The following is a 22,761-nucleotide window of genomic DNA, read 5'->3' as shown; positions in this document are numbered from 1 at the left end:
GAGGGCGCGCTGCAGCCGTTGAGAGCCATCCGTGAGACCATGTTGTTGTCAGCCGCCTTTTGAGTCGACCCTCCCTAGCAGAGGACATCGTTTCCCAGGACATTTCAGGAATTGCAGGATATCCTCCATTTTGGGCACAGAAAGGAGAACAAGGCGGCCCAAAATGTAGGACGTCAATAAAAACACCATTTTATATACACTATATATATATATATATATATACACACACACACATTATATGTATACATATAATATGCATTATGTATCATATATACTAATTATATATAATGATATCTATTATATCTAAATTATATATATATATATATATATATTATATAAACTTATAATAATATATATTATGTAAATGTATGGTTCTTACATAATTTATAATATCACATCTATATATATATATATATATATATATATGCATCCTATCTACTCACAGTTGATCTACTTTTTAATTGCTTTTAAAAATATTTTAACCTGAATGTTGTAAGTTATTTCAATCAGATTTTATTAGGTTAAAAAACAGTTACTTAAAACACGCAGAACGGCATACAAACACAGTAGCACTTAAACATCATAGAGGCATATGTAGCAAAATAACAGAATCATCAAAACAAAAAGAACAAGAAGACGCACAACCAAAGAACGACTCCAGAAGCACCGCTTCCTGAACTCCAACAAAGCCATAGTCTGTCGGAAAAGCCCACCGTTCCCACCTTACCTCAGGTTAAGGGAAATTTCTCTAGCATTAGTCACTAACCTCAAACATACCTTTAGACTAATATCGTTTTAAAACACTGGATACTTTCTCCATTCCTTAACCTCATGGTGCTAAATTATACATCTTATTTACCATCCTTAACCTTATATTGGGTAAAGTATTCATATAATGGTTTCCAGATCTCACCATATTTCTCCCATCTCGCCCTCCTAAAAGGTTAGTGAGCTTATCCATCTGCACCAGCTCTGTTCAGTTAGTTATCAATTGAAGGGCAGTCTGCTACTTCCCATTTGTTACCAAAAACAATCCTGGCGCTCGTAGTTACATAAAACAAAAGTTTTCCATGCTTATCTTCCACTTCTTCATTACACGCATGCTTAGTAAATAGAGTTTGGGATTCATCTGAATTCTAACTGGGATAATTTCAATGATGGCCCCATGGATGGCTTTCCAAAATGTCTTGGCCATGCACAGTTCCACCAAATATGGCAGAATGGACCCACTTCTTGGTTGCATTTCCAGCATTCGTTCAAAATGCCTTTATATATTCTTGCTAATTTAGCTGGAGTCAGGTACCGCCTGAGTTGCATCTTGAAGAAATTTCCCCTCAGTTCATTACATAATGTATATTTCAGCCTACATTTCCAGGACCTCTCCCATTGATCTAAAGAGATGTTTTCCTTTACGTCCTGGAACCATTTGACCATTTGCTCTTTAATCACCTCTTCTTCCATTTCAAGTCCTAATCAACATTTATAAAATAAGGCAATCTTATGGGATTATCTGAAACCAAAATCTCTTCAAATTTAGGATTCCCTGCTTTAATTCCTTTCAATTTATTATTTGCCAAGAATCTTTCTTTAAGCTGCTGATAAAGCAACCAACCACAGATAGCCCTCTTTTACCAGTGAATCCAATTGCTTAAATTCCAATTTCTTATTTATCATGTTCTTGTTAGATCAACATGTGTGACCCACCTTTCATGTGCTATCTTTTCCCCTCTATGAAAAGCCTTGTGAATCAAGGTCCACTCAGGGAACCCTGGACACAATCTTGGTTTATATTTTTGCCAAACAAACATCAGTGATTTTCTGACAAAATGATTTAGGAAGTCCTTATGCACTTTATCATAGAATCATAGAGATGGAAGAGACCGCAAGGGCCATCCAGTCCAACCCCCTGCCATGCAGGAAATCCAGATCAAGCATCCCCGACAGATGGCCATCCAGCCTCCGTTTGAAGACCTCCAAGGAGGGAGACTCCACTACACTCCGAGGAAGGAGTGTGTTCCACTGTCGAACAGCCCTTACTGTCAGGAGGTTCCTCCTAATGTTGAGGTGGAATTTTTTTCTTGGAGCTTGCATCCACTGCTCTGGGTCCTAGTCTCTGGAGCAGCAGAAAACAAGCTTGCTCCCTCCTCAATATGACATCCCTTCAAATATTTAAACAGGGCTATCATATCACCTCTTAACCTTCTTTTCTCCAGGCTAAACATCCCCAGCTCCATAAGTCGTTCCTCATAGGGCATGGTTTCCAGACCCTGCATCATTTTAGTCGCCCTCCTTTGGACATGCTCCAGTTTCTCAATGTCCTTTTTCAATTGTGGTGCCCAGAACTGGACACTATATTCAAGGTGGGGCCTGACTAGAGCAGAATAGAGTGGCACTATTGCTTGCCTTGATCTAGACACTATACCTCTATTGATGCAGCCTAAAATCACATTGGTCTTGTTAGTTGCCGCATCGCACTGTTGACTCATGTTCAACTTGTGGTCTACTTGGACTCCTAGATCCCTTTCACATGTTGTCTCATTCAGCCAGGTGTCCCCCATCCTATATCTGTGCATTTTATTTTTCTGCCCTAGGTGCAGTACCTTACATTTCTCCGTGTTGAAGTTCATTTTGTTAGCTGTGGCCCAGCTTTCTAGTCTATTCAGGTCATTTTGAATTTTGATCCTGTCCTCTGGAGTATTAGCTATTCCTCCTAATTTGGTGTCATCTGCAAATTTGATAAGTATTCCCCCAATTTTTTCCTCCAAGTCATTGATAAAGATGTTGAATAGCACTGGGCCCAGGACAGAGCCCTGTGGAACACCACTGGTTACTTCTCTCCAGGATGAAAAGGAGCCATTGCTGAGCACCCTTTGGGTTCAGCCAGTCAACCAATTACCAATCCACGTAACAGTTGCCTTGTCTAGCCCACATTTTATAAGCTTGTTTGCAAGAATGTCATGGGGAACTTTGTCAAAGGCCTTACTGAAATCAAGATATATTATATCCACAGCATTCCCTTCATCTACCAAGCTGGTAACTTTATCAAAGAATGAGATAAGATTTGTCTGGCATGACTTCTTTCTCTGAAACCCGTGTTGACTTTTTGTGATTATGGCATTGCTTTCTAGATGTTCACATACTCTCTTTTTAATGATCTGCTCCAGAATCTTTCCTGGTATTGATGTCAGACTAACTGGACGATAATTGTTTGGATCCTCTTTCTTCCCCTTTTTGAAGATGGGGACAACGTTTGCCCTCCTCCAGTCGGCTGGGACTTCTCCTGTTCTCCAGGAGTTTTCAAAGATTATTGCCAATGGCTCCGATATTACATTTGCCAATTCTTTTAATACCCTTGGATGTAGTTCATCTGGTCCTGGAGACTTAAATTCATTTAGGTTAAACAGGTATTCCTGTACTATCTCTTTACTTATTTTGTGTTGAAATTCCCCTATTCTGTCCTCTGCTCCTTTATCCTCAGGTTGAGCACCCTTTTCCTTTTCTGAGAAGACTGAGGCAAAGAAGGTGTTGAGTAATTCTGCCTTTTCTCTGTCTTCTGTTAGCATTTTGCCATCTTCTCCATGCAGTGGTCCTACCGTTTCCTTCTTCTTCCTTTTGCTGTGGACATATCCAAAAAAAACCTTTTTGTTGTTCTTAACCTCTCTAGCAAGCCTGAGTTCATTCTGTGCTTTAGCTTTTCTGACCTTATCTCTACACATGCTACCTATTTGTTTGAATTCCTCTTTGGTGATTTCCCCATTTTTCCATTTCTTATACATGTTCCGTTTAAAATTTAGCTCGGTTGAAAGTTCCTTAGTCATCCATCCTGGGTTCTTTCAACACCTCCCATTTTTCTTTCTCACTGGAACTGTTTTAATTTGTGCCTTCAGTATCTCCCATTTGAGAAACTCCCATCCATCCTGAACTCCCTTCTCTTTTAATATTCCTGACCATGGGATCACCATTTCTCTAAGGCGGGTTACAAACCGCCATATAGTACGTGACAAGCGCGTACTAGGGTTAAGAAGGGTCGGTGCTTCTGCACCCCCCTAACCCTAGTACACGCTCTGCGTGCACAAAATGGTAGCGGCTGTTCCACACGGCCGCCGCCATCTTGACGTAGCGGATGCACTGCGTCCGCACGTCGCACCCCAGAAATGACACCGCGAGCGCGCAACTAGCGCCTCATGGCGTCTCTTCTGGGGCCTGAGAAGGAGCGCGATTTCCACACTCCTTCTCTGCAGCGTCCTGGAGCCGCGTGGTTTAAAGGCTGCGGCTCCCAGACGCTGCAAGCGGAGGCGGAGCCTGACTGCCGCTTCTCGGCGGTCTGTAACCTGCCTAAGTTTACTGAAATCAGCTCTCCTAAAGTCTAGAATGTGTGTCTGACTATGCCTGGCTTTTCCTTTCCATTGTATAACAAACTCCAGGAGAACATGGTCACTTCCACCTAAGGATCCCACCACTTGCTCTTCATTAACCAAGTCATCCTTATTGGTTAGGATCAGATCTAAAATAGCTGACCCCCTTGTTGCCTCTTCCACCTTTTGGACAATGAAATTGTCTTCGAGGCAAGTGAGGAATTTACTAGACCTTGAGGATTTCGCTGAGTTTGACTTCCAACAAATATCAGGATAGTTGAAGTCACCCATCACTACTACATCTCTCCTTTCTGAGCGTGTGGTCATCTGTTCTAGAAAGGCATCATCCAATTCCTCCGTCTGACTTGGGGGTCTGTAGTAGACTCCCACAATAGCATCCTTGTTTCCCTGCCCTTTAATTTTTATCCAGATGCTCTCCACCTGGCTACCAGGATTGATGTCCTGGATCTCTTCACTGGTGTAAATGTCCCTGACATATAGGGCTATTCCTCCTCCTTTCCTGTTTGGCCTGTTTCTCTTAAAAAGGTTATATCCTTCTATTTCTACATTCCAATTATGAGACTCATCCCACCAGGTTTTAGTGAGGCCAATTATATCATATTTGCTTTGTTGTACTAGGATTTCGAGTTCATCTTGCTTATTTCCCATGCTCTGTGCATTAGTGTAGAGACATTTAACACCATGTGTTCCCTTTACTTGCTGCCTGTGCAAACATTTTTGCCTCCAACTGTTGGGTCCTTGCACTGTTTGCCTTGTTCCCTCTATGACAGTTTGACTATTTTTTCCAGCCTTTTTGTCTTCCAGAATACTGTGTCCCTCCCCTACATATCTCAGTTTAAAGCCCTCCTGATCAAATTTTTGAGACTATTGGCAAAGACGTTTTTGCCAACTGGTGTGAGATGCAACCCATCCCTTGCCAGAAGTCCCTCCTCATGGAACCGCAGCCCATGATCCAAGAATCCAAATCGTTCTTGGCGGCATCATCTGCGGAGCCAGTTGTTTACATCCGCTATTTTCTTCTCCCTTCCTGGACCATGCCCTTCAACTGAGAGAAGAGAGGAGATGACAACCTGTGCATCCACCTCTTTCAGCTTCCTACCCAAAGCCTCATAATCCCTTATGATATTCTGAAGGCTATGCCTTGCAGTATCATTGGTTCCCACATGAACCAAAAGAAAGGGGTACCGGTAATGGTCAGTAGGCTTGACAAGTCTTGCCAGCCTCTCTGTCACATCATGGATCTTTGCCCCAGGGAGACAGCACACCTCCAGAGACATCTTGTCAGGCCCACAAACCACTGGTTCAGTGCCTCTCAGCAAAGAGTCCCCAACGACCACCACTCGCCTCCTCCGAGGCTTAGCAGCGGCTGTTCCCTTTGGTGGAGCTCTCTGGGTCCCCTGCTCTGTCCCTGAGGTCTGTCCCTGCTGCTGTTCGTCTTCATCCTTGATAGTAGAGAGAGATTGAAATCGATTCTGTAGCTGTAAGCTTACAGAATGTTCCCTGGTTTCCCTACTTCTGTATGTGACATTCCTCCAACTATCTACTTCTGTTGTGTGTGAAGTGACCTCCTCCTCCTCAGCAACTTCCTCTGTGTTTCCTGTCCAGGACCATCTGGTCCGTTCTGGTCAGGAAAACCTCTTGCTCCCTATGATGCTGAAGTGTAGCGACCTGGGCCTCCAGCTGCTGTACTTTCTCTTCTAAGAGGGCTACCAGCTTGCACTTGGGGCAGGTAAAGTTCCCCATATCCCTAGGCAAGAAGACAAACATCCCACAAGTGTTGCAGGTGACTGCAGCAGGGCCTTCAGTGTCCATATTGAGAAGTCTTAAGGAGGCTCTGAAACAAAACTGTGGGTTTCCCCTGCTAAACACCAGTGTAAAGACCCCCTGATGGCTTGGCCTTTGTCCCCAAACTCTGTCCTCCTTTGGACACACTCCAATTTCTCTCATACAGGAGGTATTCATGCCAGCCAAAACATAAATCTACACTTTCCAGGTTGAATGATGCTTTTGGGGAAGCATTGGGTATTGTTTAATTTATGATTATTTTGTATTATGCATTTTATCTCTTTTATTGTAACCTGTCTCAATCCACAGGGAGAGGTGGGCTAAAAATTATTATTATTATTATTATTATTATTATTATTATTATCATTTTTATATACACACACATACATACACACTTTGTCCCTCCACATTTGCGGGTTTGACTTTTGCTGGTTTGATTATTCACGGATTTTATTAATATGTTCTCTCTAGGAATATCTAGGTCCTCCAGTGCAACTCTATGGTCAACTTTACTAAAAGTCGCACTGAAGGACCTAGAGATTCCTAGAGAGAACACTATACTAGGCATTTGTAGCTCCTCCAGTGCAGTTCTTGTTTGTCTTTCTGGCAGTCCATGCTATCATCAGCACTCTTCTCTAGCACCACATCTCAGATGAGCTGATTTTCTTCCTGTCTGCTTTCTTCTTTATCCAGCTCTCACATCCATACATGGTGATGGGCAACAGAATGCCTTGGATGATCTTCACTTTGGTGTTCAGAGTCATATCTTTACTTGTTAAGATCTTGTCTAATTATTTCATGGCTGCCCTTTCCATTCCCAGTCTTCTTATTTCTTGATTGTAGTGTCCGTTCTGATCAATATTTGATCCATGGTATGGGAACTATTTTACTATCTTGATTTCCTCATTGTCTGAGCTGAATTTATATATGGTAGGTCCTTGATGGTCATTATCTACAATCATACTTGTGGTCAATGGGTTTCTGTACAGTAGTGACATAGGCTGCTGCCGCACTGAAGAATTAATGCAGTTTGACCCTGTATTAACTGCCATGGCTCAATGCTATGGAATTCTGGGATTTGCTGTTTTATGAGATATTCAGCCTTCTCTGTCAGAGAGCTCTGATGCCCCAACAAACTACAGGATTCCATAGGATGAAGCCATGTTAAAGCAGTATGAAACTGAAATAGTTTCAATATGTGATAGCTGTAAGTATATTTTAAGAGAGTCAGTATTGCATTTTAATATGTAGGTCCCAGAAATTGGATTCTAATTTTCCCCATCTGCTAGGTCAATCACATTAATCTATAACTCCCTATTTGAAAGAGTGTTTTAATCCCAACTTTCACTTCCTTGAGCACAGAACAATATTCACAACCCACAACAAGCCTGCAAAGCCGGTTTAGTGTGATAAAGGGCCCATACAGACAGACCAAAATAAAGCTGCTTTGGGTCACTTTGGAGGTATGCTGTTTATATAATGCATGCATCCTAAGAGGCCAGAAGCTGCACCAAAGCTGCGCTCAAGTCCTTACTGGAGCCTCTTAGGATGCATGCATCATTTAAACATCATAACTCCAAAGTGACCCAAAGCAGCTTTATTTTGGCCTGTCTGTACGGGCTCATAGTGATTTTATTTGGATCATGCTTCAATTTTACAGGGCTTATGTTCAGATGCTTCCCACATTTAAGCCTGACTGATTGCTCCTCAGTGGACTATACTCTTTTGTGAAGGGGGGGGGGATAAACGTGGCCTTCCAGAGACTGCTGGACTGAAGCTCCCAGAATTGTACTGGCTACTAGGTTACAAAGAACTGCAGTCCAGCACATCTGGAGGCCATTATAACTCCCACTCCTGCCTTTGTCAAACATGGCTGGCACTGAGAGACCTGTAGGTAGAAAAGAGTGGAGAGGGGGAGAAAATGGAACAGAATTTGAATAATTTGAGAAATGCTAACTTATCAGTTCACTGTATGATTGTGGGAGCTGTACTCCAAAACATCTAGCGAGCCAAAATACCCAAACCTCTGGCCTAGTCGTATGCACACTTACCTAGAAGTAATCACCAATTAATACTGTAGGAGAGGAGTAGGAATTGTACATTTTGTATTGGACTTATTATTATTATTATTATTATTATTATTATTATTTCTAAAGCGCTGTAATTATACACAGCGCTGTACAAAGTCAGTAAAATTAAGGGATATATAAAAGCCTGCCCGAGGCGTACACTCTAAAAGTAATAACAATTAGATAGAGGAATAGATAAAATTACAGTGTAGGAAAGAAAAGACAAATTAAAAAAACATCAGATATAAAAGCAAATCACATCAAACATTATCAGACAGCCAGATGACAATCACTTATTTTACAAAGCCATCATATCCACATTTGCCTTTTTAAAAATATGTAACCATGTTTGGGATTAACAATTTAAGGGGTTTATATTATCTTAAATTATATTCTGTGGGTGATTTACCAAAAGAAAACATAATAAGCTAAGATCCATAATATTATTTTTAAAAAGCAGCACAAACTAGTCAGCAGGGTTAAAAACATTTTATCTTAAAAGCCAAAGAAAATAGGAATGTCTTCATTTGGCACTAAAACATGCATATCTGCAGTTCTGCATTTGCAATACTGCAAATTTCCAGTATTTTGTCCTTCAAAGAGAAAAGGCTTTGTATTCTGTCCAATATGCTGTCCTTCAAAGTAACAAAGGCCAATTACATACAAAAACATAAACGGTGAATCTGGCAGAAAGACATTTGGAAACACCTGTATTATACTGGTACATTGTTGCAGATCCTGTACAGTTTCCTACTAAATGAATATACACTCAACCTAGGTTTGTTAGTGATATAAAATGACCTTAAGACTATTGCTCCAATTTGGGCATATTTATGGTCCACTATAGATATACCTTGAGTAATGAAGGAGATGTGTTCCTCGGCATTAGTTGTTTAACAGAAAATTTGGTACCAAAGGCATAAATAACATGGAAAAATACAGATAAGTTTCTATATCACAAGAACAGTAGTTCAACATGTTCCAGCAAACTTTCCCCCCCAAAATATGCTCACGTGAAATGAAATAATCAGGTCATGTAAGGCTTGTATAAGTAAACAAAAAGAGTCTGAACCTTCTATAGATCATATGAAAGCTTTTTCCACACGGCATTTTCTTTCTCAAGTCTCTACTTTTCTTATGATTTCCATGTTAGTGGCCAAACTTACAAGGCTAGTGTGGCAGGCATATCTACTTGCTTCTTTTCTCTGTCTTCTTGTTCTGCCATACTCAATTTGGATTGTGGAGGGAGCTGCTGTTTACCTTGCAGGTTGTAGGGAGGAACACACAGCAACAGCAAAGGTTGGCTAGAGTACAATCCCATTCTTTCCCAACCCAAGCATTATTGCATTTTTTTTTATTACAGACATCCTGTTGTGTTTCTCTGACCATTCTTGACCATCCTTCCAATGCTGATGGTGCTAAAAAAAGGAGCTTCTTTGTCAGAAGCTTTGTTAACTGAGGTATGCCTGTAGTTACAGCAAGTACTGATATGTTTGGAAACAGGTATTAACATTGTATGGATCAAAAGCTGAAACTGGCCAATTCAATCTTCTCTGTCCAGGAAATTGGACATCAATGAAGGTTGAAAGATGCATTCTGCTGTATATGTATTTTACATTTATATTTGAAACCAGGGCCAGCTCTGCCATTATGCAGAAAGAGGTAACTACCTCAGGTGGCAGGTGCTTGGAGCAATATCATGCATCTAATAAAATGAGCTGAGATCCATGGAAACCTATGTGAAACAGGAACACTCAGTTTTCATGGCACCACAAGTTTCTTTTCTTTACCTCTCCAATTGCCCTTTCTGAACCCTGTGACCACTCTCCTCTCTTGGGACATTATCACATGGGAGGAATGTCTCTCAATTTCGAAAGAAAAGCAAGTGGGGCCAGTTCAGAAATGAATGCAATTACGTGAATGGTTATTACACCACAGAAGAACACAGCACCAATTCCAAAATGAAAGTGCGAATGCAAAATAAATTATCATATGAGTATGTACCCATCATAGTTTGGAATTCAAATTAATATCTCTGCCAAATGTGCAGTGAGGACAGAATCAGATCATGACCTTTTTACACTTCCAGCGGGGCTTGCTTCCGGTTTTGCCATGTTTCACATTATTTGTTCATTTGTTTGCCTTTATTTCACATTATTTAGGCAATGCACCAGTTCAAAACCAGTCCAAAATAACCGTCTACTTGGTTTCAGCATTGGACTATGAGTCTAGAAGGCAGGGATCGAATCCCACTGGATGACCTGGTGCAAATCACATTCTCTCAGCCTCCTCAGAAAATGGCAGTGGCAGACCCCATCTGAATAAACCTGCCAAGAAAACCCTGTGACAGGGTTGCCCTAGGGCCACCTTAAGTTGGAAACGACTTGAAGACAAATAACAAAATTGGACAAGTCACCCTCTCTCAGCCTCGGGGGTGGCCATGGCAAACCTCCCCTGACTAAATCTTCCCAGAGAACCAGGAGGGTTGGAGAGGGAAGAAGGGCTTGTCACCAGGAAGGGACCCCGTGAAACCCCGGGACCCAAATCCGGCCAGGCTCCTCCTCGCATCCCAAAGGCTCAGTATCCCAAAACCTGGGGGGTGAGATCCCAAGCTCTGCCCCGCTGGAGTTCCTGTGATGCAATTAGCCATATATGGTATGCCTAGCAATGACGTCAGAGGGAATCCCTTTCTCACTGTCCCCCCTCCCCCACCTTTCAAGTGCCTCTGGACAGAATGATGGAGGTAGTAGGAGGCATGTTCAGCATTTTGTGCTACCTCCAAAAAGAGCCCCCCCCCCCCCCCCGGGCAGCACAGGAGTACTTATCTCCTGTGTACTTCATTTTCCGGCCCCTTTGCTCCTAGAGGGAGCAGCCAGAGAGCACAGGAGAGAAAATTGCAGCCAGCAAAGGAGCTTGGGAATTGTAGTGTGATTTGAAAGCAATCCAAGAGCGACCGAGACATGTGTTCCATACCTGGCAAATTTGAATTGAACACAACTTTGGAGTGGAACAGGATTTGTAAATTCTATATTTCCCCGAATTTACTCATCTCTCGGATGCTCCAGGATTGGGTGTGAATTGACTAAGGATTGCCTTCGATTACGTGTGATAACCTCTGCAGCAAAAACGTGAAACCCCATGATTACACCCAGGATGACACTGCATTAACCTTCCAATTTCCCCCGTGTGATAACGTTCTTGGAGAACAAAGCTATGTATGCCATATAACCTCTTCCTATTGCACTAACAAAATTGTTGTACTTTGCTATATGACCAACACAGCTACCCTGGATATGTTTCCTTATCTTATTGGCATTGCTGAAGTAAAATTCAACAGCAAGTCCAGTCATATACCCTCCAGCTGTGCCAATTTAGCAGGAACAGTCCCAATTATTCCTCTGTTATCCCACTTTTTCAGATGCATTTGAAATGTCCCAGATTCTCCCACTTCCCCTCCTTGTCCTCAGTTTATTTCAGTTGCTGCCAACGGAGTGCATAAGTAGTTTGCATTCAACTAAATCAGTACAGGGGAAATGAGAGGAAGGGATGGTATCTTGCTCTTCTCAATAGGCTCAGGCAAAAAGCAAATTGCTGCAGCCTTGCCTGGCTTGTGTGTTTAAAAATTTTTGCCATCTTGTTCACACTCTGATGTTGCTTGGCCATACCTTGTCTCAGTTTTTACCTCTGAATTTCTGGAGGGTATGCAGTCAATTTCTGCACTTGGAATAGAGAGGGTGTCATCTTGTTTCAGGTAGCAAAATCTCTTGGCCCTCTTTGCAATTATTAAGTTTTGTTCTTTGTCATTCTTATATGGCTTCAAATCGTTTATGACTTATGGTGACCCTAGTCCTATCATGGGTTTTTTTCGGCAAGATTTCTTCAAAGGGAGTTTACCATTGCTTTTCTTTGAGTCTGAGAGAGTGTGACTTGCCCACGGTCACTCAGTGGTTTTCCATAGCTGAGCAGGGATTTAAATCCTGAGCACCAGAGTTGTAGTCCAACACTCTAGGGTGGGAATAATGTGAAAGTTGCAGCCTAGATGATGTTGGACTGGAGCTCCCAGTAGCCTTCAAAACTAACTGTGCTGACTAGCACTTCTGGGAGTTCCCAACTAATTACATCTCAAGAGCCACATGATTCCCACCTCTGCATTAATCCCTGAAATCTATTGGTCTTTTTAATGAATGTAACCGGATCTTCTTTTGATAAGAGTAAATAGAGCTTTTTTTAACAGAGCTCTTTCATTATGTTCCTTTGCCACAAGATGGCAGAAAGGTATCAGGACAAATGTCTTATGTTATTACTGTATATACTCATGTATAAGTCTAGAAATTTTTGTCAAAAATTGATCCCACAAACCTGGGTTGAGTTATCCATGAGTCAATGTACATACTGTACTTTAAATCTTATCAAAAAAGGAATCCCTTTCTCTGAGTTAAAACGGCACTGGGAAATTTACAATATTTACTTGACCCACTGCTCTCCCAGTGGAAATATCATTTCTAAAACCTGCACTGTGTTTCAGCCTCCCTCTGTGGTGAAACATAAAAATGATGAAACTCATAACCATATCTGCAAAGAGTCAAAGCCAAAACTTCCTGTGGGTTTAGTTAAACAAAAAGCAAAAATAAAAAAGATCTGGGGCATGGAATGGGTTCTCCACATGGTAAAAAACAAAACAAAACAATCCCAAAACATAAACCTGAAATACTTTGAAGAGGAAAAAAGTAATAAAGATTTCAAAAGGAAAAAGAGAGGAATTACCCTTAATGGCAATTTAGATAGGAGTCATACAAAACATCCCTATGGGAAAGAGATATTTTCTCATTGTATTTAAAAACTGATACCTGGTGAATTCTGTACTTAATAATGGAATTTATTACTAGTAAACCCCTAAGCATGGTTATTCAGAAATGATCAGGTCATGTAAATAGTTTAATGGAATTTACCCTCTTGTACAGCCTTCTCCAATCTGGTACCATCCAGATGTGGTAGAAGACCACTCCCAATATCCCTATCCAGCAAGCTAAGTACCAAGGTGGATGGGGATCATAGATTTTGTAATCTGGTCTGTTTGCAGGGCCCTGTGTGAGTGAAGGCTACCTTAGTTAGTGTGTTTAAGAGTATAGCCTGGCAGTGCAATGGGATTTAGGTCTATTCAGAAATAACCTCCCAGTGAGTTCAAAGGGGGTTGCATGTACTGTGTGCAGGCATAGGAAAAAAGCCTAACAGCAGAATTGGTTCATATATATCTACTCTGAATTATGTGCACCTAGGTTCAGTGGGGCTTATATCCAAGTAACAGATGTAGGATTACAGTCTAAGGCAGTGATTGCGAACCTTTTACAGTTCACGTGCCGGGGGTGGGGCTTTTACCCTCAGGATGGGGGCTGGGGGCAGAGCTTCCACCCAAGGGGGAGGGGCTTCTGCCCTCCAGGAGGTGGGGCTTCTGCCCCCTTTTCAGAGGGAGGGAGCCTCTGGCTCCTCCCCCCGGCATTTGCCGGCCCCGAGGGTCCCTTTTGGGCCTGTCAGAGGCCGGCAAACGGGCCGTGGAGGATGGCGCGCTGTCCTCCACAGTTTGCTGGCCCCTGAGGGTCCCTTTGGGGGCTGTCAGAGGACAGCAAATGGGTCTCCTCTGTGGCCCTTCCAACCCCAGATCTCTCTCTCTGGAGGGAGGTCTAGGGCTGGAAGGGCTGCAACGGAGCCCAGGACCTGGCATGCCACCGTCCTGGGCTCCTCCGCAGCCCTTCCATCCCTAGATCTCTCTCTCCAGAGGGAGGTCTGGGGATGGAAGGACCGTGACGGTCCTGGGCTCCTCCGCGGCCCTTCCAGCCCCAGATCTCTCTCTCCAGAGGGAGGTCTGGGGCTGGAAGGGCCGTGACGGAGCCCAGGACCCGACACACTGCTGTCCTGGGCTCCTCCACGGCCCTTCCAGCCCAAAATATCTCTCTCCGGAGGGAGGTCTGGGGCTGGAAGGGCCGTGACGGAGCCCAGGATGTGGCACACACCGCCATCCTGGACTCCTCCGCGGCCCTTCCTGCCCCAGATCTCTCTCTCCGGAGGGCGCTCTGACAGAGGAAGGGCCATGAGGGAGCCCAGGACCTGGCACGCCGCCATCCTGGGCTGTTCCATAGCCATTCCTTTCCCGGAGCTCTCTCTCCGGAGGGAGCTCTGATGGAGGAAGGGCCGTGAGGGAGCCCAGGACCTGGCACGCCGCCACTGCTCCTCCTCTGGGACCTTTCCCTGCCGCCAGCTGTCTTTCTGGAGACAGTTGGAGGCTGGAAAAGGTCTCTGGGGAGGAGCAACTGGCATGCTCCGGTTGCTCCCCCTCCCCCCGACCTTTTCCCAGCCTCCAGTTGTCTCCAATAGGCAACTGAAGGCTGGGAAAAGGCTGGCAGGAGCCAGACGCACACCCCTCTGGCTCCTTTTCTCCAGTGCCATTTTCTTGCTTCCTGCTGTCTCCGAGAGACAGCGGGAGGCCCAAAAATGGCAGGGAGGAGGAGGAATGGGCATGCATGTGCCTGTTTCTACTTCCCCAAGGGCCCGTGCCCGGCGAAATGGCCCGGAGTGCCATTTCCGGCATGTGTGGCATAGGTTCGCCATCACGGGCCTAAGGGGTCATTCCCACTTGGGGTATAAACCGCTTCTTGATCCAGCTCCACTCCACTTTGTAAGCGGTTCCCAAAAGGTCCCTCGTTCTCACTATGAAAAGGGACCTTTTGAGGAATCACTTTTTTTGCTGGCAATGTGTGTCATTCCCATTAGATGGAGCTGGGGGAAGGCGGCTCTCTTTCTTTCTTTCTTTCTTTCCTTCCCTCTCCTCCCTCTCTTCTCCCTCTCCTTCTTTTCCTTCCTTCCTTCCTGCTTACTTTCGCTCTTTCCTTCCTACTAGTGCTATTTTACCGGTGCGGCCGCAGTGCTGCATGCCCTGCCAGCTTTGGAGAAGCGGCAGCAGCAGCGCCACAAGTCCTGCCAGTTCCAGAGCAGCGGAGGTGGTGCAGCAGCAGTGCCAGAAGCCCGGCTAGAGCACCAGACATGCAGTGGTGGCATGACAGCAGCACTGCAAGCCCCACCAGCACCGAGCAAGCGGCGGTGGCTTTCAATGGGAGCTTGGCTTGGGCTGCATCCGCACTGCAGAAGAGGGAGCAAGGCAAGTCTGGGGGATCTGGGAGGAGGAGGAGGAGGAGGAGGGCGAGAGACATTATTTTTGAATAAAAGAATCAAAAATTGATCTATTGTTAAAGCAAGTAGTTGCTTTAGTAATATATTGATTTTTTGATTATTTCTATTGCCAAAGAAAGAAAGAAAGAAAAAAGAATAGATTCTGATCTGGTGTTCCCATTTATTGGGAACGCTTCAGAATTGATTCTTCCCAAAAAATCCCACTTCCAATGTAATGTCAAGAAACCCCGGGTTATTTGGGTTTGCCCCGTTTCTTTCCTCCTGGAATCAATCCAATGAGGATCGGTAGCAGTTTCAAATGAGAACGAAGGACGTTTGCCCCAAATCCCGCTTTGGAGCAAACTGCAGTGGGAATGTTCCCTAAATGTACTTGCTGGGATGGCACAGTGCTTTGCTTCAGAGTTAGAACAGTTGCCCCATTAAGATGGGCAGTACCATTTTCTTCAGTCCAAAGAAAGTAATCCAAATAATCCAAGAGACAAATATACTAATGGCAGAATCCTAGGCATGTTTATCCAGAAGCAACCCCATACAATATGGAGCTTTCTCCCACAAAATGTGCATAGGGCTATATGCTCAAAAAATAAGACCCACTGAGTTCAGTTGAACTTACACTGAGGTTAAGGTTGCCATAATTCTCTACTAAAAACCGGGACAAAATGTAGGACAAAATTTAGACCAAAATATAGGACAATTGTAGGATAAAATTTAGCCCAAAACGTAGGACATTTAAGGCCCTCCACTTTTCTTAAATGTCCTACATTTTGGGCTAAATTTTATCCTACAATTGTCCTATATTTTGGTCTAAATTTTGTCCCAGTTTTTAGTAGAGAATTATGGCAACCCTAACAGGTATGTACCTATTGGTCCAAAATACACTGCAGAAATAACTCCATTTGAGACCGCTTTAACTGCCCTGGTTCAATGCTAGGGAATCCTGTGAATTGTAGTTTATTGTGGCACCAGAGCTCTTTAACAGAGAAGGCTAAATGCCTCACAGAACTACACTTCCCAGAATTCCCTAGGATTGAGCCAGGGCAGTTAAAACGGTCTCTATCTGGATTATAAACAATGCACTCAAAATGAATTTTATATATTTTATTAATCCTCCCTCTTTATTGTTGTTGTGTGCCTTCAAGTAATTTGCAACTTTTAGTGACCCTAAAGTGAACCTATACTGGGGTTTTCTTGGCATGTTTCTTCAGAGAGATTTTGCCATTGCCATCCTCTGATGCTGACTTGCCCCAGATCCCCCCCCCCAATTGGGTTTACATAACAAGCTAGGATTTGAACCCTGGTCTCTAGTCATAGTCCAACCCTCAACTACTACACCACACTGCCTCCTGTCTCCAGGCTCAGTGCTGAATCCAGCTGTACTCGCAGACTGTAATCCTGTGTTTTCAGGGTCTCTTTGGATTCAGTACTGATCCCAGAGACCCAAGTCTTAGTAGTGATCAGGAAGTGTACCAACTGCACCTGTTCCTGGAAAAGTTGGGTCTGTTATGGGAACAGCACAGATATTAATTTATTAATTAATACTAAGTATAAAAGCAGCACAAAAATCTTCACGTATGAACTTATTTTTAGTTCTACAATGTCCATCAGACTAGCGGCCTGATTCCCATGTATTTTTACTCCATTGCTGAAATACGGAAACTATTGATATCAGCAATATTGGGAACTTCGAGAAATGAATGGGGAAAAGGAAGAAGCAAGACACACCTTTTCACTTTAACACAATGAGGGATCTGGAGCATTTGCTCTAGATGAATCTATCTGGCCCTGTGCTTGCATGAAGAAATGAATTTTTTTAAAAAAGAGCTCTTGCCAAACAGTATAAAATCTGTAGCCTGACATGATTTGTTTTGTGTCTGAGTTTCTGATTAAATGCTCTGTTTGCCCAGACTCGGGGGCTTAAAGAGAAGAAGTTTGCAATTCCACCCACCATTAGTATGCATCCTCCACCCACCCCACCTCTGTTAGCCAGGAAGGAATGCAGCCCTTCTGCTGAAAAATGATCCCACCTACTGCAAATGAACCCACCTACTGTCCAAGCTCTAATAAACTGTGAGAGGATGAGCCAATCCAGGCAAACACTGCAGAAAGCGAGAAAGCATATCCTCCAACATTTCACAGGTATAAAGGAACATCAGAGTATGGCCTTGGCCTATATGGCAAAAATTATTAACGAAGAATACACAAGTGAGGAGAGGCTTGCAGCAGTTTGCTTTGCCTGAGCCTATTGAGAAGGACAAGATTATGCCCCTTATCCCCCTCCCCAGTGGTGGTTTAAGTGTCTGGAGATCAGGGTTCGATTCCCACTCAGCCATGAAATCCACTGGGTCACCTATCCAATGGGTTTGATGGCTGACCTGGGAATTGAGCTCTGATCTCCAGAGCCATCATCCAACACTCAAACCACTATGTCACACTGACTCTCATATGATGTAGTATTCCAGTGTTATTAGCTATATACTTCAGCTGACAGACTGAGAGAAAATGGCTTGCTTTTGCTCAATATATTGAGATTTAAACAGTGTAGATGCCCCCAAATATTAATGGACATCACAGTCCACTACTCCCACAGTATCACTTTCTGCCAGGAGGAGGTACAGAGAAGAACACCCCTTGCTCCTGTTTAAAAAACAAAAACTTGGGCATGCCTATAGCTTTTATGAGAGCCAGTTTGGTGTAGTGGTTCAAACATTTACTATGAGTCTGGAGACCAGGATTCAAATTTTGATTCAGCCATGCATACCCACTAGGTGACCATGAGTGAAAGTCACACTCTCTCAGCCTCAGAGAAGGGCAAGGACAAACCCACTCTGAAGAAACTTGCAAAAAAATGTGGTAGGGTCACAACATAACCTTGCAGCAGGTTAGAATGAATGAACATTGCTTTGGCTCGGAGATCAGCTTGTCTGGGGAGAGCCAATGTTTCAGATGTCTGAAACTGATTATAATGAGGAAATCAGTAAGTAATGGCCATGGCACCCCCCCCCCCCCCGAAGAAACCTGCCAAGAAAACCCCACAATAGGGTTGCCTTAGGGTTGCTGTAAGTCTCAAACAACTTGTAGCACCTTTGAGACTCGCTGAAAGAGGTTGGCAGCATGAGCTTGTGTAGACTTCAGTCTACTTCCTCAGATGCCTTTGCTTCCACTCTACCAAATGCATCTGAGGAAGTAGACTGAAGTCTAGGAAAGGTCATGCTGCCAACTTCTTTCATTCAGCTAGTCTCAAAGGTGCTACAAGATCTCTCTACAAACAATAAGAGGTGTGAAGTTGAAGGCTTTCATGGCCAGCATCCATAGTTTTTTGTGGGGTTTTCAGGCTCTGTGGCCATGTTCTGGAAGAGTTTATTCCTGATGTTTTGCCAGAATCTTCTCTAGCTGGCATCTTCACAGTAGTGAGACATCAGGAATAAACACTTCCAGAACATGGCCACAGAGCCTGAAAACCCCACAAAAAACAAGAAGAGGTGTGAAGTTGAAGGCTTTCATGGCTGGCATCCATACTTTTTTGTGGGTTTTTCAGGCAATGAGGCCGTGACTCTTCTAGAACATGGCCTCATAGCCTGAAAAACTCACAAAAAGCTTTAATAAGAGGCGTTTTCATTCTGTGTTAGGGAAAAGAAGGGAAGTTTCAGATCCCCAAAGAAAGAAAAAGAACAAATGCCAACCATGCCAGTGCCCTCTCTGTCTTCCCTCCCACCCATCCCCAGCTGCTGCTTTTTCCCAATTTGTTGCCATGCCATTGTGCCAACTCCTGAGCCTCCTGTGGGCCCTCTGCCTGGCCTGTACCCTTATAAAGGAAGCTGCCTGCTCCATCCTTTCCAGGGCTTCCCCAGTGTTGGGCTCCCAGCCCTTCCCTGGACCCCATTGCGTCTATATAAGGCAGCATGCTTGCTTCCCCGCCTCTGGTGCTGATCCTGCTGCATCCCAACTCCAGCGTCGCACAGCTGGGCTGCTGCCACCCGCATTCTTTCGCCTTGTATGGCCAAAGCCTTTGGGGTGGGAGGGGAGGCTGGGGAGGGGAAAAACCTCTTCTCCATTGGCTGTCTTCCCAAAGTAAGAGGGATTAAACTACAGCTAAGGGTTTTTTTCCTTTTCTCTCTGCTGCGAGAATCCGAAATCTGCCTTTCCTCCTCTCCCAGGGCTTCTTTTGCCTTTTCTCTCTAAGACAGGTAAGAGAACTTGCTTGGCTTTCCCATCCACAAAACCCCAATGCCAGGGGGCACAGGGGGAGGATGGCTACATGGGGCATACGAAAACAAATGACAGCACTTGCCCATAGGGAAGCCATACTTACCCCCAGAGAATCACTGCAGAATACTTGTCCATAGGAAAACCTTGAATACTTGCCCTATGTTTCCCTATGGGCAAGCATTCTCCAATGATTCCCTATGGGCAAGTATTCTCCTATGTTTCCCTATGGGCCAGTATTCCCCAAGGATTCTCTAGGGGCAGGTATGGTTTCCCTATGGGCAAGTACTGTCATTTGTTTTAGTATGTCCTATTGTCAGGTGTTATTGTTGTTCAGGGCGATCAGAAGTTCTCCTTTTCCAGTACATGTCCTCCATTTGAGCCAACTGTCCAGGAGGAAATTCAAAATGTTTTCCATTTGGAGCAAGACTAAGAAACATTAATTAGTGTTTTCCACTTTTTTTTAATCCCTCTATATTTTCCCTGAATGTCCAACATTCTACTGTGCCTTGTCCTCTTTTGTGGTTATGACATCTGGTCAGCCTGTTGTTGTTTAGTGTCCTCGAGTCTACTCTTACTCATGGTGACTCTGTGCATGAGACATCTCCAAGACCCCCTATCCTTCATTGCTCTGCTCTCTTGTTGTTGGTTTGTGCCTCCAAGTCATTTCAGGTTTATGGTGACCCTAAGGGTGAACCTATCATGGGGGTTTCTTGACAGGTTTCTTCAGAGGGGAGTTGCCATTGCCATCCTCTGAGGATGAGAGAGTGTGCCTTGCCCAAACCAGTGTATTTCATAGCAGAGCCAGGCTTCGAACCCTGGTCTCCAGAGTCATAGTCCAATGCTCAAACCACTACGCCAAGCCGGCCCATGCTCTCCATGATTGAGTCTATCCCCCTGGTGTGTGGTCTTCTCTCTTTCTACTATCTACTACTTTCTAGTACTGTATTAATGTCTTTTCTAATGAATTGTGTCTTCTCATGATGTGGTCAAAGTACGACAACCTCGGTTTGACCAACTTGGCTTCCAGATCAGGTTTGATCTATTTGAGGGCCCGTTTGGTTGTCTTTTTGGTTGTCCATGGTATCCTCAGCCATCTTCTCCAGCACCACATCTCAAATGAATTTATTTTCTTCTTATTCTCTTTTTTTCACTGTACTGTCCAGCTCTCACATCCATACATGGCGATGGGGAACACCATGGCTTGGACAATTCTACCTTTAGTGCTCAGATGTATAGCTTTACACTTTAGAATCTTGTCTAGTTCTTTCATAGCTGCCCTTCCCATTCATACTCTTCTTCTGATTTCTTGACTTCCCTTTCTGATCAATGTTTGATCCAAGGTACAGGAACTCTTTAACTATTTTGTTAAATTCATCATCTACATTGAATTTATATAAACTGTCTACTTATGTAAACATGGGCATTATACCACACCTGATCACTTTAATGGGGTCACACTGCATTCCTTAAATCCCAGGTAACTACCCCACATTGATTTTGCTAGGACAAATTAACAGGGTTCCTACATTACATTATTTATCGGTTTCATTAGTCCTTAACATATATTTGGCACATAGAAAAAGTGTCTCATATGAAGTTATACCCTTTGTCCAACTAATTTAAAGGTTGTTTTACAGCTGGTTTTGTTAGACTGCACATCCCATCGCCCCATCCATTCACCATACAATGCTGTGTCTCATGGGAATTTTGGCCCCAAAAATTGGAAAGGCATACCCTGATGTACAGAATAGGCAATCTGTTACTCATCATCTGTTGGATTACAGTTCTTGTGATCACTGCAAGCCATGGGTTGTGTGGGCTGGGGCTTGATGGTCCAGTCCAAAAGATCTGGTGAATGTCAAGCTGCTTATCCATCTACTACTAATGCCTTGCTGGCTGAGGTGGTCTTTAAATCCAGAACTTCAATGGGAATCAGAAAGATGGGGGAAGGGTTCATATCTGCATTTGTGGCCTGACTGCAGTAGATTGTTTAAAGGACCTTTTGAAGAAACACTGCTAACAGTTTTAGTAATAGTACTGCATAGTTCCAGCCCTGGAAAATGATACTATAGCAGGATCTTTTCAAATGACATAGTTAGAGGTCTACAGTTCCACTTTAACTGCCATGGCTGTCTCTTATGGAATATTGGGGCTTGTAGTTTAGGGAGGCACTGGAGCTCTCTGGCCAGAATTCTAAATTTCAAAGCTGAAAATCCCAAGATTCTGTGGGTTGGAAGTAAGGTCTAATCTGCACCACAGAATTAATGCAGCTTAACACCATTTTAACTGCCATAGCTCAATGCATCTGGGAATTGTAGTTTGTTATGGCATGAGAGTCATAACAGACGAAGGCTAAATGTCTCACCAGACTACAAATGTAGAATCGGTGTATGAGATAAAGTGATATCAAACTGGAGTATTTCTGCTGCATGGGTGCAGCCGGTGTCAATTAGAGTGGAATTATTGTGCTATAACTGTAGTGTGAAAAGGCCCTCAGCTAAAACTTGTGCATAGCGTTGAGAGTGGAGGCTTTTCAAACTAACCATCCAATACACTAATGCAGGAAAGCCTGAGATAGAACAGATGACTGTCCAGCCTGTTCTTGAAGATGTCCAGTCAGGAAGCTGACTGCCCCTCGCCCCTAATATTAACTTTTGTCATCAAACTACTCCTACTATTAATTCCTGCAGTAAGGACAAAATGAAGTGTCATAAAGGAAGAGATCTTTTTATAACATAATTAATCCAGTCCAGACATCTGTGAATTTTAGTAAAGGAGTCTTGGGACTTCATGGTTACAGTCCCATGTATACATAGAATTTGAAGACTTACTTTTAAGAAGGATAAATATAAAGACATAATGTTATATGTTATATGTGTGATATTATTATTATCGAACTGCTTAACATTGGAAGTGAGTTCAGATGAGGTCAGTGAGATTTAATTCTTAGTAGTGATAAATAGGATTGCACTGGCAGTCCCTCTACATTCAGACATGCAAAATACTTCAGATTTCTTGATCCACATAGCTTTTAGGATAAGTGATAGGTTTCAAAGGCTGTATCCAGAAGCATCTGCTCTGTCTGATTAAATGCTAGCAGTTGTTGTTGTGTGCCTTCATATCGTTTCTGACTTATGGCAACC

The 22,761-nt window shown here is 43.5% G+C and overlaps 1 protein-coding gene across 2 annotated transcripts in view; it reads left to right on the top strand.

The window, feature by feature from the left end:
- Window positions 1-81: 81 nt before the first annotated feature.
- LOC149315766 (myosin regulatory light polypeptide 9) overlaps window positions 82-22,761 on the top strand; it is a 56,154-nt gene continuing 33,474 nt past the window's right edge. The window contains exon 1 of one of the 2 annotated variants that reach the window (XM_089514052.1): window positions 82-165. The gene's annotated coding sequence lies outside the window, so the exon portion shown is untranslated. Of the gene's footprint in view, window positions 166-19,469; window positions 19,597-22,761 lie in introns of those variants that run through there. The other variant, XM_089514051.1, reaches the window with a different exon arrangement.

Source organism: Sceloporus occidentalis, unplaced genomic scaffold (assembly GCF_023333645.1).
Source record: "Sceloporus occidentalis isolate IW3139 unplaced genomic scaffold, rSceOcc1.0.p SCAF_3, whole genome shotgun sequence".
Classification (NCBI taxonomy): domain Eukaryota; kingdom Metazoa; phylum Chordata; class Lepidosauria; order Squamata; family Phrynosomatidae; genus Sceloporus; species Sceloporus occidentalis.
This window is presented reverse-complemented; position numbering and strand designations above follow the sequence as displayed.